The sequence below is a fragment of the Dama dama genome, chromosome 11 (assembly GCF_033118175.1).
Source record: "Dama dama isolate Ldn47 chromosome 11, ASM3311817v1, whole genome shotgun sequence".
NCBI classification, from domain to species: Eukaryota; Metazoa; Chordata; class Mammalia; order Artiodactyla; family Cervidae; genus Dama; species Dama dama.
Genome location: NC_083691.1, coordinates 42,541,023 through 42,554,837, shown reverse-complemented (window position 1 = coordinate 42,554,837; position 13,815 = coordinate 42,541,023). Strand labels below are relative to the sequence as shown.

General features: G+C 47.1%; 1 long non-coding RNA gene across 1 annotated transcript in view; it reads right to left on the bottom strand.

Moving 5' to 3' along the window:
* Window positions 1–4,867: 4,867 nt before the first annotated feature.
* LOC133064751 (uncharacterized) overlaps window positions 4,868–13,815 on the bottom strand; it is a 102,513-nt gene continuing 93,565 nt past the window's right edge. The window contains exons 2-3 of the long non-coding RNA XR_009694707.1: window positions 8,329–8,413; window positions 4,868–5,692 (exon numbers count right to left, since the gene is read on the bottom strand). This is a non-coding gene — a long non-coding RNA (uncharacterized LOC133064751). The remainder of the gene's footprint in view (window positions 5,693–8,328; window positions 8,414–13,815) is intronic.

Genomic DNA, 13,815 nt, shown 5'->3' with positions numbered 1-13,815 from the left:
GCTTGGTGCTTTGGCCCTTTCTTCTCTGGTTACCTTTTGTAAGTGAAAGCTGTCTAAAAACATTGATGCTTGGTTCCAAAGACACCCTCCCTATTCTCTCAGGAAGGGGTGGTCTCCCTCCCCCTTTCCTAAGGGTCTGTCCTGCCTCCAGGCAATGGCCACAGAGTCCCCTTTCCCAGGCTCATACACTCGTCCCCACTGCGGCCAGCATTGCTGTTCCCCCTGCCTGTTTGCTATGAGCCAGGCATTGAACTTAACTCTTTACACTTACTATTAAAAGTTACCCCATCACCCTCATTAAAGACAAGGAAACTGAGCCATGACGTGGTCAAGTAATTTACTGAGGGTCATGTGGTCAGGAAAGCAAGGAGCTATAACCACTCTGTTATACCATTACATGTAGGAGGCATCTGACCATTAGTCTTAAATTTTACCTTTGCCTTTCTTCCAGAGGAACAGGGGTGTCATAAGGCAATGGTGACTCTTCAAGTGAGTATAGATACAACCTTGAGTCTCATTAAGCAGTGGAGATACTCAGAAGATTGTGAGCCTCCTGAGGGCAAGGACATACTCATTCATCATTGTATGAATGGCACAGAGCAGGTGTTTGGTAAAGTTTGCTGATGAATGAAGCATTGACACAGTTTACACAATGGCACAACATAATATTTATCCCATGAGGTGATTTTTATATCTATTAGAAGGAAGACAAAGGTGAGGCTCAATGACTTGCAAGGCTACAGAGTGATTTGCTGCAGGTAACACCAGCATGGAAGTCAGATGGACAGATTACAGCTTTGTTCACAATACTTACCATGTGATTACGTGGCACTGAACTGGGTACTCAAACCCTGGAATCTCCACATTGTGTGTTTGTGTGTTCAGTCACTCAGTTGTGTCCAACTCTTTGTGACCTTATGGTTGAGACCTTATAGCCCATCAGGCTCCTCGGTCCATGGGTTTTCAGTCCTCACATTCAGTTCAGTTCAGTTCAGTCACTCAGTCGTGTCCGACTCTTTGTGACCCCATGAATCACAGCACATCAGGCCTCCCTGTCCATCACAAACTCCTGGAGTTTAACCAAACTCAAGCCCATCGAGTCGGTGGCCATTCAGCCATCTCACCCTCTGTCACCCCCTTCTCCTCCTGCCCCCAATCCCTCCCAGCATCAGGGTCTTTTCCAATGAGTCAACTCTTCGCATGAGGTGGCCAAAGTATTGGAGTTTCAGCTTCAGCATCAGTCCTTCCAATGAACACCCAGGACTGATCTCCTTTAGGATGGACTGGTTGGATCTCCTTGCAGTCCAAAGGACTCTCAAGAGTCTTCTCCAACACCACAGTTCAAAAGCATCAATTCTTCGGCGCTCAGCTTTCTTCACAGTCCAACTCTCACATCCATACATGACCACTGGAAAAACCATAGCCTTGATCAGACGGACCTTTGTTGGCAAAGTAATGTCTCTGCTTTTTAACATGCTATCTAGGTTGGTCATAACTTTCCTTCCAAGGAGTAAGCGTCTTTTAATTTCATGGCTGCAGTCACCATTCGCAGTGATTTTGGAGCCCCAAAAAATAAAGTCTGACACTGTTTCCACTGTCTCCCCATCTATTTCCCATGAGGTGATGGGACCAGAGGCCATGATCTTAGTTTTCTGAATGTTAAGCTTTAAGCCAACTTTTCCACTCTCCTCTTTAACTTTCATCAAGAGGCTTTTCAGTTCCTCTTCACTCTCTGCCATAAGGGTGGTGTCATCTGCATATCTGAAGTTATTGATATTTCTCCCAGCAATCTTGATTCCAGCTTGTGCTTCTTCCAGCCCAGCGTTTCTCATGATGTACTCTGCATATAAGTTAAATAAGCAGGGTGACAATATACAGCCTTGACCTACTCCTTTTCCTATTTGGAACCAGTCTGTTGTTCCATGTCCAGTTCTAACTGTTGCGTCCTGTGACCTGCATACAGGTTTCTCAAGAGGCAGGTCAGGTGGTCTGGTATTTCCATCTCTTTCAGAATCTTCCACAGTTTATTGTGATCCACACAGTCAAAGGCTTTGGTGTAGTCAATAAAGCAGAAATAGATGTTTTTCTGGAACTCTCTTGCTTTTTTGGTGATCCAGTGGATATTGGCAATTTGATCTCTGGTTCCTCTGCCCTTTCTAAAACCAGCTTGAACATCTGGAAGTTCTCGATTCACGTATCACTGAAGCCTGGCTTGGAGAATTTTGAGCATTAGGGATGAGTGCAATTGTGCGGTAGTTTGAGCATTCTTTGGCATTGCCTTTCTTAGGGATTGGAATGAAAACTGACCTTTTCCAGTCCTGTGGCCACTGTTGAGTTTTCAAATTTGCTGGCATATTGAGTCCGGCACTTTCACAGCATCATCTTTCAGGATTTGAAAGAGCTCAACTGGAATTCCATCACATCCACTAGCTTTGTTCGTAGTGATGCTTTCTAAGGCCCACTTGACTTCACATTCCAGGATGTCTGGCTCTAGGTGAGTGATCACACCATTGTGATTATCCGGTTTGTGAAGATCTTTTTTGTACAGCTCTTCTGTGTATTCACATTACTCATAGGTAAAATGGAGGTGTCTATAGCACCATTTACACAGTATTTTCTTGAAGTTAAATGAGATGATGCATAAAAGCATCAGGCACATAGTAAGTGCTCAGTAAATACTGGTTTTTGCTAGTGGAAATAGAACTGATGAATTCTGGTAATTTGGCTTCAGTTGAATGTTCTTTGCCCTAGATTTGAAGTATGTGACCAGTGTTTATACTAAACAAATACATAGCAGAATATTAGAGAATTTATCAAAATACTTACCCAAAGAGTTGGCATTTGCATTGATGGAAACCAAAGTAGTAGGACCCTCAGTACCGAACAAGGGTGTGTGTCTTTGACAAACCTGGGTCCTTGAAACTAAGCAAGATGGTCCCCTCTGCTTATAACTACAGTGGCCAGCACATTGACCCTGGCTCATTATCACCAACTAATTTCAATCATTACCTGAGGCATCACTTGAGAATGGAATTCATCTATTCAACAATCATTTATTGGGCACCTATCGTACCAGCCACTGTGATAGGAGTCAGGATGTGATGGCAAGCCTAAGACGCTGTGTCTGCAACTGCATGAAGCTGTGAACTAGTAGGAACACTGGAGAGGCTATTCTTAGCTTCAGAGAATCTTGGCAGCTGAAGAGCCACACCCCTGGTGGAACATAGGATCACTTGGGCAGATGGCGACCAGTGTCTATTATTTTTAATCTTTTTTAAATTTATTTTTTAATGGAGGAAAATTGCTTTACAATGTTGTATTGGCTTCTGCCATACAACAACTCAAATCAGCCAAATTATACATACAAATTATACATACATCACCTCCCTCTTCCCTCGTGGCTCAGATGGTAAAGCGTCTGCCTACAATGCAGGGTTCAATCCCTAGGTTGGGAAGGTCTCCTGGAGAAGGAAATGGCAACCCACTCCAGTATTCTTGCCTGGAAAATCCCATGGACGGAGGAGCCTGGTAGGCTATAGTCCAAGGGGTCGCAAAGAGTCAGACACGACTGAGCAACTTCACTTTCACCTCCCTCTTGAGCCTCCCCCCATCCCATCCCTCTAGGTCATCACACAGCGCCAAGCTGGGTTCCCTGTGTTATATAGCAACTTCTCACCAGCAACCTATTTTACACATGGTACTGTACATAGGTCAATGTTACTCAGGGTCTGTTATAGTCCATTTTCTCTCAGTGGTAAAGTTTTGAACAAGTCTCAAAGCCCATTTCTGCTTGGAGGAAATACAAGTAAGAAATGGTCATGGAAACAAAACAGAGAGGAGTAGAGTCCAAGGATCCATGAAAACATCTCCTGATACCCTCTGCCTGCAGAGAGAACCCCATGCCTCATCCCGATGTAATCTGACCATCCTTTACAATGCTGTCCCCAGGGATGTGTGTTCTTGGCTGGATGGAACTAGGAAGGGAGTCCCTTTGATCTTCCATGATGAGACTTACCTCCCTTCAGTGTAGATTCACAGAGATGGTAGCTTAGTAGAGAAATTTAAATTATCCAAAATTAACTACTGGAAACATAAAACAACATTTACAAGAGACTAAACAACAGTTATGGTCTTGGCCTCTTAACTACTGATACAGAGATAACCAGAGTTAAAAACATTGGTTTACATGTCCTCTTACTAAGGGAAGTGTTTATTTCCAAAGAAACTGTGTTCTCATTTCCAGATCATATTTTCTGAGTGTCCCAAACCCAGCACTGGAGCTGGCAGAAAGGACACAGTTACAAATTGTGTTGTGACTTTTCATTTGTATGAAAGGCAAATGTCTTACATAGGAATCTTGTAGAATCAGCTTAGTAATCAAATGAGATCATGTATGTAAAACAGCACCGTGCCTGGCATGTTATAAGCTACAACTATTTGTAGTGGATGTCTGGTGTTGGTCTGCCTGGCACCCATCTCTCCCTTGGGGAACAGTCCTCCCATTTCACATGGCTTGGTAGGTATGGAACCCAGATTGGGCTGATCATGGTACCCTGTCCTTTATCTGCGGCAGACAAGAGTTAGGTCAACATGCAAAATTGTGCAGAAATGAAAGCCGGGTGGACAGAGAGACAATCCTGGCACACTTGGGGCCAACTTTGGTCCCTAAATCCAGATTCCTATTTATTTTATTTTTTTTTTAATTTTTATTATTATTATTATTTTTTCCAGTGGGTTTTGTCATACATTGATATGAATCAGCCATGGATTTACATGTATTCCCAATCCCGATACCCCCTCCCACCTCCCTCTCCACCCGATTCCTCTGGGTCTTCCCAGTGCACCAGGCCGGAGCACTTGTCTCGTGCATCCCACCTGGGCTGGTGATCTGTTTCACCATAGATAGTATACATGCTGTTCTTTTGAAATATCCCACCCTCACATTCTCCCACAAAGTTCAAAAGTCTGTTCTGTATTTCTGTGTCTCTTTTTCTGTTCTGCATATAGGGTTATCGTTATCACCTTTCTAAATTCCATATACATGTGTCAGTATGCTGTAATGTTCTTTATCTTTCTGGCTTACTTCACTCTGTATAATGGGCTCCAGCTTCATCCATCTCATTAGGACTGGTTCAAATGAATTCTTTTTCATGGCTGAGTAATATTCCATTGTGTATATGTACCACAGCTTCCTTATCCATTCATCTGCTGATGGGCATCTAGGTTGCTTCAGATTCCTATTTAATAGCTCTTTATGCAGTTCTGTCAGCTGCTCTGAGCTGAGTCACAAAGGTGAGCCAAAAGTTCCTCTTTTGCTTAAGTGACTTGAGTTGGGTTTCTATAACATACTGATGGGATTATGAGGACGTGAGAACGTGAAGCTGGAAGCCCGTACGACAGGAGGATGGGATGAGGCAGTGCCCTTTCAGGAGCCCACAACTGAGAGGTGAGAATGTTCCTGGTCCATTCCCCAGGTCTTAGTCACTGATGTTTCAACCGGCAGCAGAACATCTCCTTTCATCTTCCTCTCACCTGTCCTGGATGAGTTACATCACGTGGCTCACCCCCAAATGTCCCCTTCCCTTCCGAGTCTCAGAGACAAAATGTAGGCTGAGAAATGGAACTGGGTCTTAGTGACGGGGACCTCTCACTTGTTTAGATGAGGAAGGACACCCAGTGGTCAGTCCAGGGGCTGGAAGGAAAGCAAGGTGGGCGTAATGAGCAGTGAAATTTAAACTGGAAAACAGGCACTAATCCCAGGGCACTTTCTGTGTTTCATTCACCTTTGGATTCCCCGGGGGGAGTGCAGTATCAGGTGCTTCAGTGAGGTCTCTGTGAAGGTCTCAGCGAGTGGAAGGAATCTGAGTAGGCAAGTTCACTCGGGTTATAAGGCCATGTGGGACGAGGCCCTTACAGGGGGGTTGAAAAGGCTTGAGACCTGCCTCCTGCCTTCAGGGAGCTCCACCAGAGAGAGGGAGGTGATGAAATCACTGTACTGGGGGAATTCAGTATATCATGGAGCTACGATTCCACATCTACGGGTGGAGCTCTCTCTTGAGAGGTTGGAAAGGCCGGAGAGTGGGGTTTCCATTGGCCTCCGGTGGGGAAGGAGGGGGAAGGGGTGACTAGGATTCTGAGTCTGAAGAGTGAAGTGGAAGATCAGGCAGCTGTGGGTTAAGGGAAGCAGGAGCTTTAGATCTGCAAGGGGTCAGGAAGATATAGCTGAACAGATAAAATGAGAACTGTCCTGGTGGGCATGGGGGTTTGTAGTAGATAGGACGTGTGGGAGGGTGGTGGACAGATTTCTGCTCACACATTCAAATCTGTTGATCGGGTAGCACTTGACCTTGACTGACTGGTGGGATGCTGGGGGACAGCTGCCTTCGGTGGCAATGCAGAGGTGTGGGCAGAGTGTTGTTCTTGACAGCAGCATCCAGGAGCTTGTGAGTAAAGGCAAATCCTCCACCCTACCCTAGACCTGCTAATTCAGAAACTTTAGGGGTGCGACCCTGCTGGTTGTGTTTAACTAGCCTTCCAGGTGATTCTGAAGTCTGGCCTCATGCAGTCCACGTTCAGAGAATGTCTATGGGGGCTAGGCAGGCAAGGTGGGCTGGCATCTGATTGCAGGATCCTAAAGGCCAGATTCTACACTTAGGGTTTCCCTGGTACTCAGCTGATAAAGAATCCGCCTGCAAAGCGGGAGACCCTGGTCCAATTCCTAAGTTGGGAAGATTCCCCTGGAGGAGGGCATGGCAAACCACTCTAACATTCTTGCCTGGAGAATCCCCATGGACAGAGGAGCCTGGCGGACTACAGTCCATGGGGTCGCAGAGTCAGACAAGACTGAGCGACTGAGCACAGACACAGGGCATTTCCCCTGTCCCACTGAGAGCTACGAAAAGTTCCTGAACATGAGTCACGTTTTCACTCGTTCACTCAGCTAATGTTTATTGTGCACTTACCATGTGCCAGGCCCCACACTGGGCATGGGAGAAAATACACCAGTGTGAATTCAGGCCAGCGTTTTAAGAACAAACTTATCTGGAGACAAGATTGCCATTGTCTGTCTTTTTTAAAAAAAAATCTGATTTGCAAATGGAAAAGAACACCTCTTATGCTCTCCAGAAACAACTCTGCTGCTTGCCAGTGCCAACAGAAGTTATTCAGCTAAACGTTTACTAAAGTTTCAAACACTAGGGATGGGAACTGATAAAGGGAAAATAGGGACACGCACACACGTGTACACACACACACACATGTACACACACACACACACACAATGGAAAGGGGTGATGGGAGGGTCAAAGGAACAAACTTCCAGATGTAAAATAAATGAGTCCTGGGAATGTCATGTACCATGCAGTGACCATAGTTAGTAATGCTGTGTTAGATACCTGAAAGTTGCCAAGAGGATAGATCTTAAAAGTTCTCATCACAAGAAAAAAAAAAATCTGTAACCATGTGAGATGAAGGAAAATACCTAGGCTTCTTGTGACCATTTTACAGGGTGTACAGGTATCAAATCACTATGTTGCACACCTAAAACGAATACACTGTTATGTATCAATCATATCACAGTTTTAAAAAAAAAATTAAACAAAGGGGTGGGAAGGAAGCATTTTTCTCTTGTCCATGCTGCCTGTCAGAGAGCTACCTTTTACAGAGTTCTCAGAGGGACCTGCAGCCTTGGACTTTGGAAGGTGAGGGCCAATTAGCTCCAAGTGTTTCTATGTTTATCTAACAGTTTTGGAGGGTGGGAGGGGAGAGAAGGGGAGGAGAAGGAAGGAGTCAAGTGTGGGAGGCTCGCGCCTGTTCTCAGACATCAGTCCTGCCCTGCTGCTCAAGGAAACTGGAGCTTGATTTCAAAGGTGAACACTTCTTTTCATCTGAGTCCAATGAAACAACCAAGGTGCTCGTCTGGAAGGTCACATGTCCTTAGGACAACTTTCAAGCCTTTTTACTGTTTATGCTGGCACGCACGCTAAATCACTTCAGTGGTGTCCAACTTTTTGTGACCCTGTGGATTGTAGCCCGCCAGGCTCCTCTGTGCATTGGATTCTCCAGGCAAGAATACTGGAGAAGGTGGCCATTCCCTTCTCCAGGGGATCTTCCCCACCAAGGGTTCGAACCTGGGTCTCCTGCACGGCAGGCAGATTCCTTACCATCTGAGCCACCAGGGAAGCCTTTACTGTCTGGCCAAACTGGGGCTGAGGATGGGGAGGCTGGAGCACCTCCGGGGGTCCCTGTCTGCGGCCACGAGGCTCCTCCATGTTCCCATCTGGAAGGCTGAGGTTGGTGGGCCTGGCCCTCCCCTGGGGAGAAACCTACTAAGGCTAGTGGTGGTTGCACCAACTGGCGGAGGACAGGATTCAGAGGTGTCCTGCAGCTGTTCCAGGTTGAGTTTCTCTCTGGCCTGTAAGAAAAGAGACAGGTTTCTGATCTCATCTAAACCCTCTGTCTCCCGAGTCTACACCCTCTGCTACTCCAACTCCTTCCTCTGAGCCGTCCTCAGCTGGCTCCAAATCAGAGGAAAGGGCCAGGAGAGAGAAACTGAGAAATCTCTGTGTTCAGCGTCACTAGTGCCACCAGCCCCGTGTGCAGTTTCTGAGTCTGTGTGTGATAATGCAACAGCAGCCTGACTGATGCATGACCGCCTCCTCATTTGGCTGATGCATGACCCCTCTCCTCATTTGCTTCCTGGGGATTGTTTATTAGAGACCAGCATTTCAGAGAGCAAGGGCCAGCTTGAACAGCAATAGGCAGCAATAGGCATGGTGGAGCTTATTTTTAACTAATTACATTACAGAGGGGTGGGTGGCGCATTATAATTGGATGAATTAAAAAAAAAAGATACCCAGTTTTAAAAAATCTCAGGCTTAATTTAGTAAATTTCAATTACAAGGGGAGTTACTAAACTGCAGATTATTTGCATTATATCCTTAATCACCACTTCATTTGTACCGGGGATCATCATAGAGATTCTCGGGAATGCGTCGTCAGAATAAGTGATGGGTCCTAATGAGGTCTTTGTTCTTCCTCAGTCACTCTTCTGAAGCTCTTTCCTCCCTCTGTAGAGAGGCACAGAGTTTTAAACGGGGTGGAGACGCCTTAAATTAGAAATGGAGCGTGTGAAGAAATCAAGAGTTTTTCAAGCTGGTTTCACCACCGGGAGAGAGGACGCCACACCCCTTATCCAGCTCTCTTAACTGCTCCTCACTGGGGTTTTTAAATTCCCCTTGCATGCATTAGCTCTGCTGGGCTGCTATGGACACGTCTGCTCCCGTGCCAGCCACAGACGTCCGCTTTTATTAGCTGGCAACAGAGAAAATGGCCTTTCTGTACCTTCCTCTTGAGAATAATGGATATGCTGCCATAGACCTTCCTGCTTCTGTTTTTTCTGCTTCCTCTAAAGAAAGTGCGTCCAGTGGTCCCTGGCCACTGGGTCTTTATTGGAAAAGCTGTTTTCCAAGATCATTTAGCTCTAAAAAAGTGATGAACCCACAGGGACTTTGAGACTTTGTGTGTGTGTGTGTTAAGATCCATTTTCTAAGAGAAGGTCTCTTTTTGGGGGCGGGGTGAGAGGAGTAAGGAAAGGATAAAGTGAATAAAAATCTCTTATCTAAATCCTAATACCTGCAGTTCTTTCCTTCATATGCCACCTCCTACTCTGCAGGGCTTTATAAAGCACTTGTTTATTATCTTATAGCTTTAAAAAAAAAATTGCCCTCATCCTGCAAATGAGGAAACGGAGACTCAGAGAGGTTAAGCGACTTGCCCAAAGCCACTCAGCTTAGGGGGTGACAGACTGAGGATTTCAGTCCATGTCTCTGAATCCTGTGCTCCTTCCAATACCCCAAACCCCTTCTCACAGGCTGCTGGCAGCCCGCACATTTACCCGATTTGTGGAGGTCAGCATTTGTATCTTACTGCAGGGTGTTATCCATTTAAACTTCATTTCTGAATCTGTGTATTTCAGCAACAGTTTTGTTTCAGAGGACTCCAGAGAGTAGCCTTACTTAACCTTCCTCTGGAGGTATGTCTCTTTGGTGGGGAGTAGAGAAGAGGGTGGAGGGGAGAGCGGAAGGGAGCAGCCAGCAGCAAATTTTCCCAGTTTTCCACTGGAGGAAGCCAAGGCCCGGGGAATCAGACAAATCCACGATTCTCCTGGCATTCTGAATGTTTGCCAGGTCCCTGCTCTTTGCTCTCACTATTCCTCTGGGCTGGTTCCAAGTGTGGAGGAGTGTAGTCTGCTGGAGTGTTTGTGTTGGGGTTGTGTGGGGGGGTGGGGGGGGAGGTTGCAGGGCGATTGATGCTGGCAGGAAGGAGGGTGTTTACACCAAGAGTCCAGCCAAGCCTTGGGGTCACAGGGGCTGGTCCAAAGTAGGAAGTGTCCTCCAGAACCTCCTGTATTCTGTAGCTTCCTCTGCTCTAGCTGGCTACCCACTCATTGTGCAGATAGAATGTGTGTGTGTGTGTGTGTGTCTGTGTGTGTGAAGTCGCTTCAGTTGTGTCAGACAAAATACTTTGGTGAAATGTTTTTAAGCTAAATACCTGGGTTCAAATCCCACGTCCACTTGTTAGCTGACAGATCTGGGTAAGTCACTTAACTTCCCCAAGGATCAGTTTTCTCATATATTGAATGAGAATATTAACATCCCCTCTCTGGGCTGTTTTGAGGTTTAAATGAATGATGTAAAGCAAAGAGCAAAAGGTGGCTTTGATTAGTAGAGGGTTTGAGGCAGCCAGGAAGTGGGAGGATAATAAAAAGAGACTGCTTGTCCCACAAAGACATTAGCAAGAGGGCAGGAGTGGGTTCAGTGATGAGACAGCTTGCAAGGTCTTTTGCAAATAGGCCATATGCTGGCTCTGGGGGAACACTGAGAAACTAGTTTGAAAAGCACAAAAGTCATAAAATAGCACTGGTATTATTGGTTTTTTCCCCTTAGTGTGAGCAAAAATATTCAAGCTGACAAAGCCAAGCCAATCTTCTGGGAACAAGACTAAATTTACTTGTGAATCACCTCAGCTTCCTTCCAAGAGAAAGACACCCCCGTCCCTTCACCCAACACCCCCATCTATGACGCATTAGGATCATAACGTCTCAGTTTCTCCCACCAAAATCACAGTCCCTCGTCGTGGGCTTGAGGACCGCCCTGAGGTCTGGTCCTGTTTCCTTGTCTCAGCCCCTCTGGCGGTGGGAGTCAGTTTCCGAAACGCCCCCTCAAGGGAGCAGGATGCGCGCCAAGCCCTGCAGTGGACACTAGGTGGCGCCGGACCCCACGTTATTCAGGCAACTTGACACCGCTTCCCTTTCTGGAAAATCGTGGCTGCAGCGACGTCCTCTTCTCCGAGAAGGGGGCTATTTAAGTTTATGCCACAAGCATAAAGGGCCACCAGAAGACTGCCCCCGGCCTTTCTGCTAACTGGGACAATTGTCCGGGTGTGGCTGCGGAAGGCCGTTCCCAGACCTGAGGCTGGAGACCCAGCAGTCAGTTGCTGAGCTATATATAACTTGTTAGGAACAAGTAGCTCTTTTCAATTACTGCTCTGCCCAAAGGGGCAGGAAGGAAAAGAACTTTCTCCCTTAAGAAGAGGTGGGGGGCGGGGAAAGAGGCAGATGCCCAGGCTCCTCCCTGAACTGCCCGGCATCTGCCCAGCCCGGAAGGAAGGGAGCCGAGGACTTCCAACCCTGACCCCAGGCCATTTCATTCCAGGCCCCACCCCCTGTCTGGCGGGGACCGGCCATCCTTAGTGCCCCTGAGGAGCTGAGTTGTGGGTTTATTTTCCGTCGAGGGAGCTGAGCTGAGGTTGCCGTTAAATACCCGCTTAATTTCATTGCACTCTTCCCTGGTGGCTCAGAGGTTAAAGCGTCTGCCTGCAATGCGGGAGACCTGGGTTCGATCCCTGGGCTGGGAAGATCCCCTGGAGAAGGAAATGGCTACCCACTCTAGTATTCTTGCCTGGAGAATCCCATGGACAGAGGAGCCTGGTGGGCTACAGTCCACGAGGTCGCAGAGTCGGACACGATTGAGTGACTTCACTAAGAGTACACCCTCACATGGATTGGTGGCATATTGGGATCCTGAGGGCTGTGATTACAAAGGTCAGCAGCAGTAAGTGGCAGTTATAAAGTCATTTCCAGTTTTCTAAGTGTTTATGAGCACTCTACCTACAGAGGCAGGTGAATTTCATTTTCTGATTGCAGATAAAGTGACTGACACGCCAGGGTCTCACTGGAACTGCTGGCACTGATGTCTCTTTGAAACAGTGATGATCCTTGTTGCTTACTATCATTTTCACTATTTGTTCCCTTTTGTGTAGGAGGCCAAACAGAAAACTTGCCTAAAGACAGCTTTTGGCTACTGAGTTTCTGTTTGGCTGATAACATCTAGGCAAAGGGGCTTCCCAGCTGGTGTTAGTGGTTAAAAAGAACCTCCTGCCTGCCAATGCAGGAGACATAAGAGAGAAGGGTTCGATCCCTGGGTCAGGAAGATCCCCTGGAGGAGGGCATGGCAACCCACTTCAATATTCTTGCCTGGAGAATCCCACTGGACAGAGGAACCTGACAGGCTACAGTCCATTGGGTTGCAAAGAGGGAGACATGACTGAAGTGACTTAGCACACTCGTATCTAGGCAAAGGAGAGCTGAATGTGGAGAGCCAATGAAGTGGGGTGAACACTGAGCAGACCCTCGACTTCTTAGCCAGGCAAGAGTTTCCTTCATGGGGGGTGGGCTCTGCAGAGTTGGAGGGGGGATGTGTTGGGAGGCAGGTGTGTTGGCAGTGCTGTTGAGAAGACAACAGGGGGAGTCCCCATCAACCAGCCAGTCAGCACATTCATGGGTACCTACCATATAGAAAAGAAATACTGTGGCTCGTGAGGTCTCAGAGCCTTTAAGTCTGCCTCCAAAGAGCTGGTGGTGCACTGTCAATGGGGCAAGTATAGCATGTGCAGATAAAAAGAAAGTTAATGACTCAGAGGAGTCCTAGAGAATATCCTGGCTTGGCTCTGTGGTGCTTCCCTTTGAAGCAAGGAGGAGGGAAGGGGTTGGCGGTGCTAGAAGGAGATGGGAGGAAGGGGCCAGTTGGGATTACTGGTGGCCTGGGCTGGACCTTAGAGTCTGCATAATGTGGGGCTTGTGCTCAGGTCATGTCCAGGCTGTAGATGTCCTGCTTGGGTCAGAGTGGAATCAAAGGTGCAAAGGGCCTGGGTGGGCGGTATACTGTACCTAGAGGATACCTGTGCTGTGGCCTAGGAAGTCAGAGGAAGTCACCTGGGGCAGGTGAACTTTCTACTCTTGAACTTTATATTCTCCTGCCCTCCTCCCTACAAGGTTCTGTTCCCCAGGTCCTTGGAGGTATGGGCACAGTTCCAGGCCCATCACCCCCACTTCTGGTCAGTCCCGGCAACTCTGCTCTGGACTTTCTCTTTCCTCCCCACCCCCACCCACCACCACTGACACATTTCAGGCCTCATCTTACCTGGTCTGAAGGACTTTTAAAAATAAAATGATTTCTATAGGAAATAAATGCACATGGAAATGAGTATGCATGCATAAGTCTGACAAAAGCATTTATAGTAAAAGTAAGCCACCCTTTCACTCTAGGGCCGCAGCCTCCCAGGTCCTCCCCACAAAGCAGTCCACCCCTTTTTCTCCCTTGGGACCAGCCCAAGCCTTGTTCAACCACCCTTCTCTGCTCTCTAGAATCTCATTCTTTAAAGTACAAATTGATCCTGTTTGCCCTTGATCTTGGATGGGTGAAAATGCTAACTCCTTGGCCCAGCCATCAGTCCCTGTAGACTTCTCCAACCTTC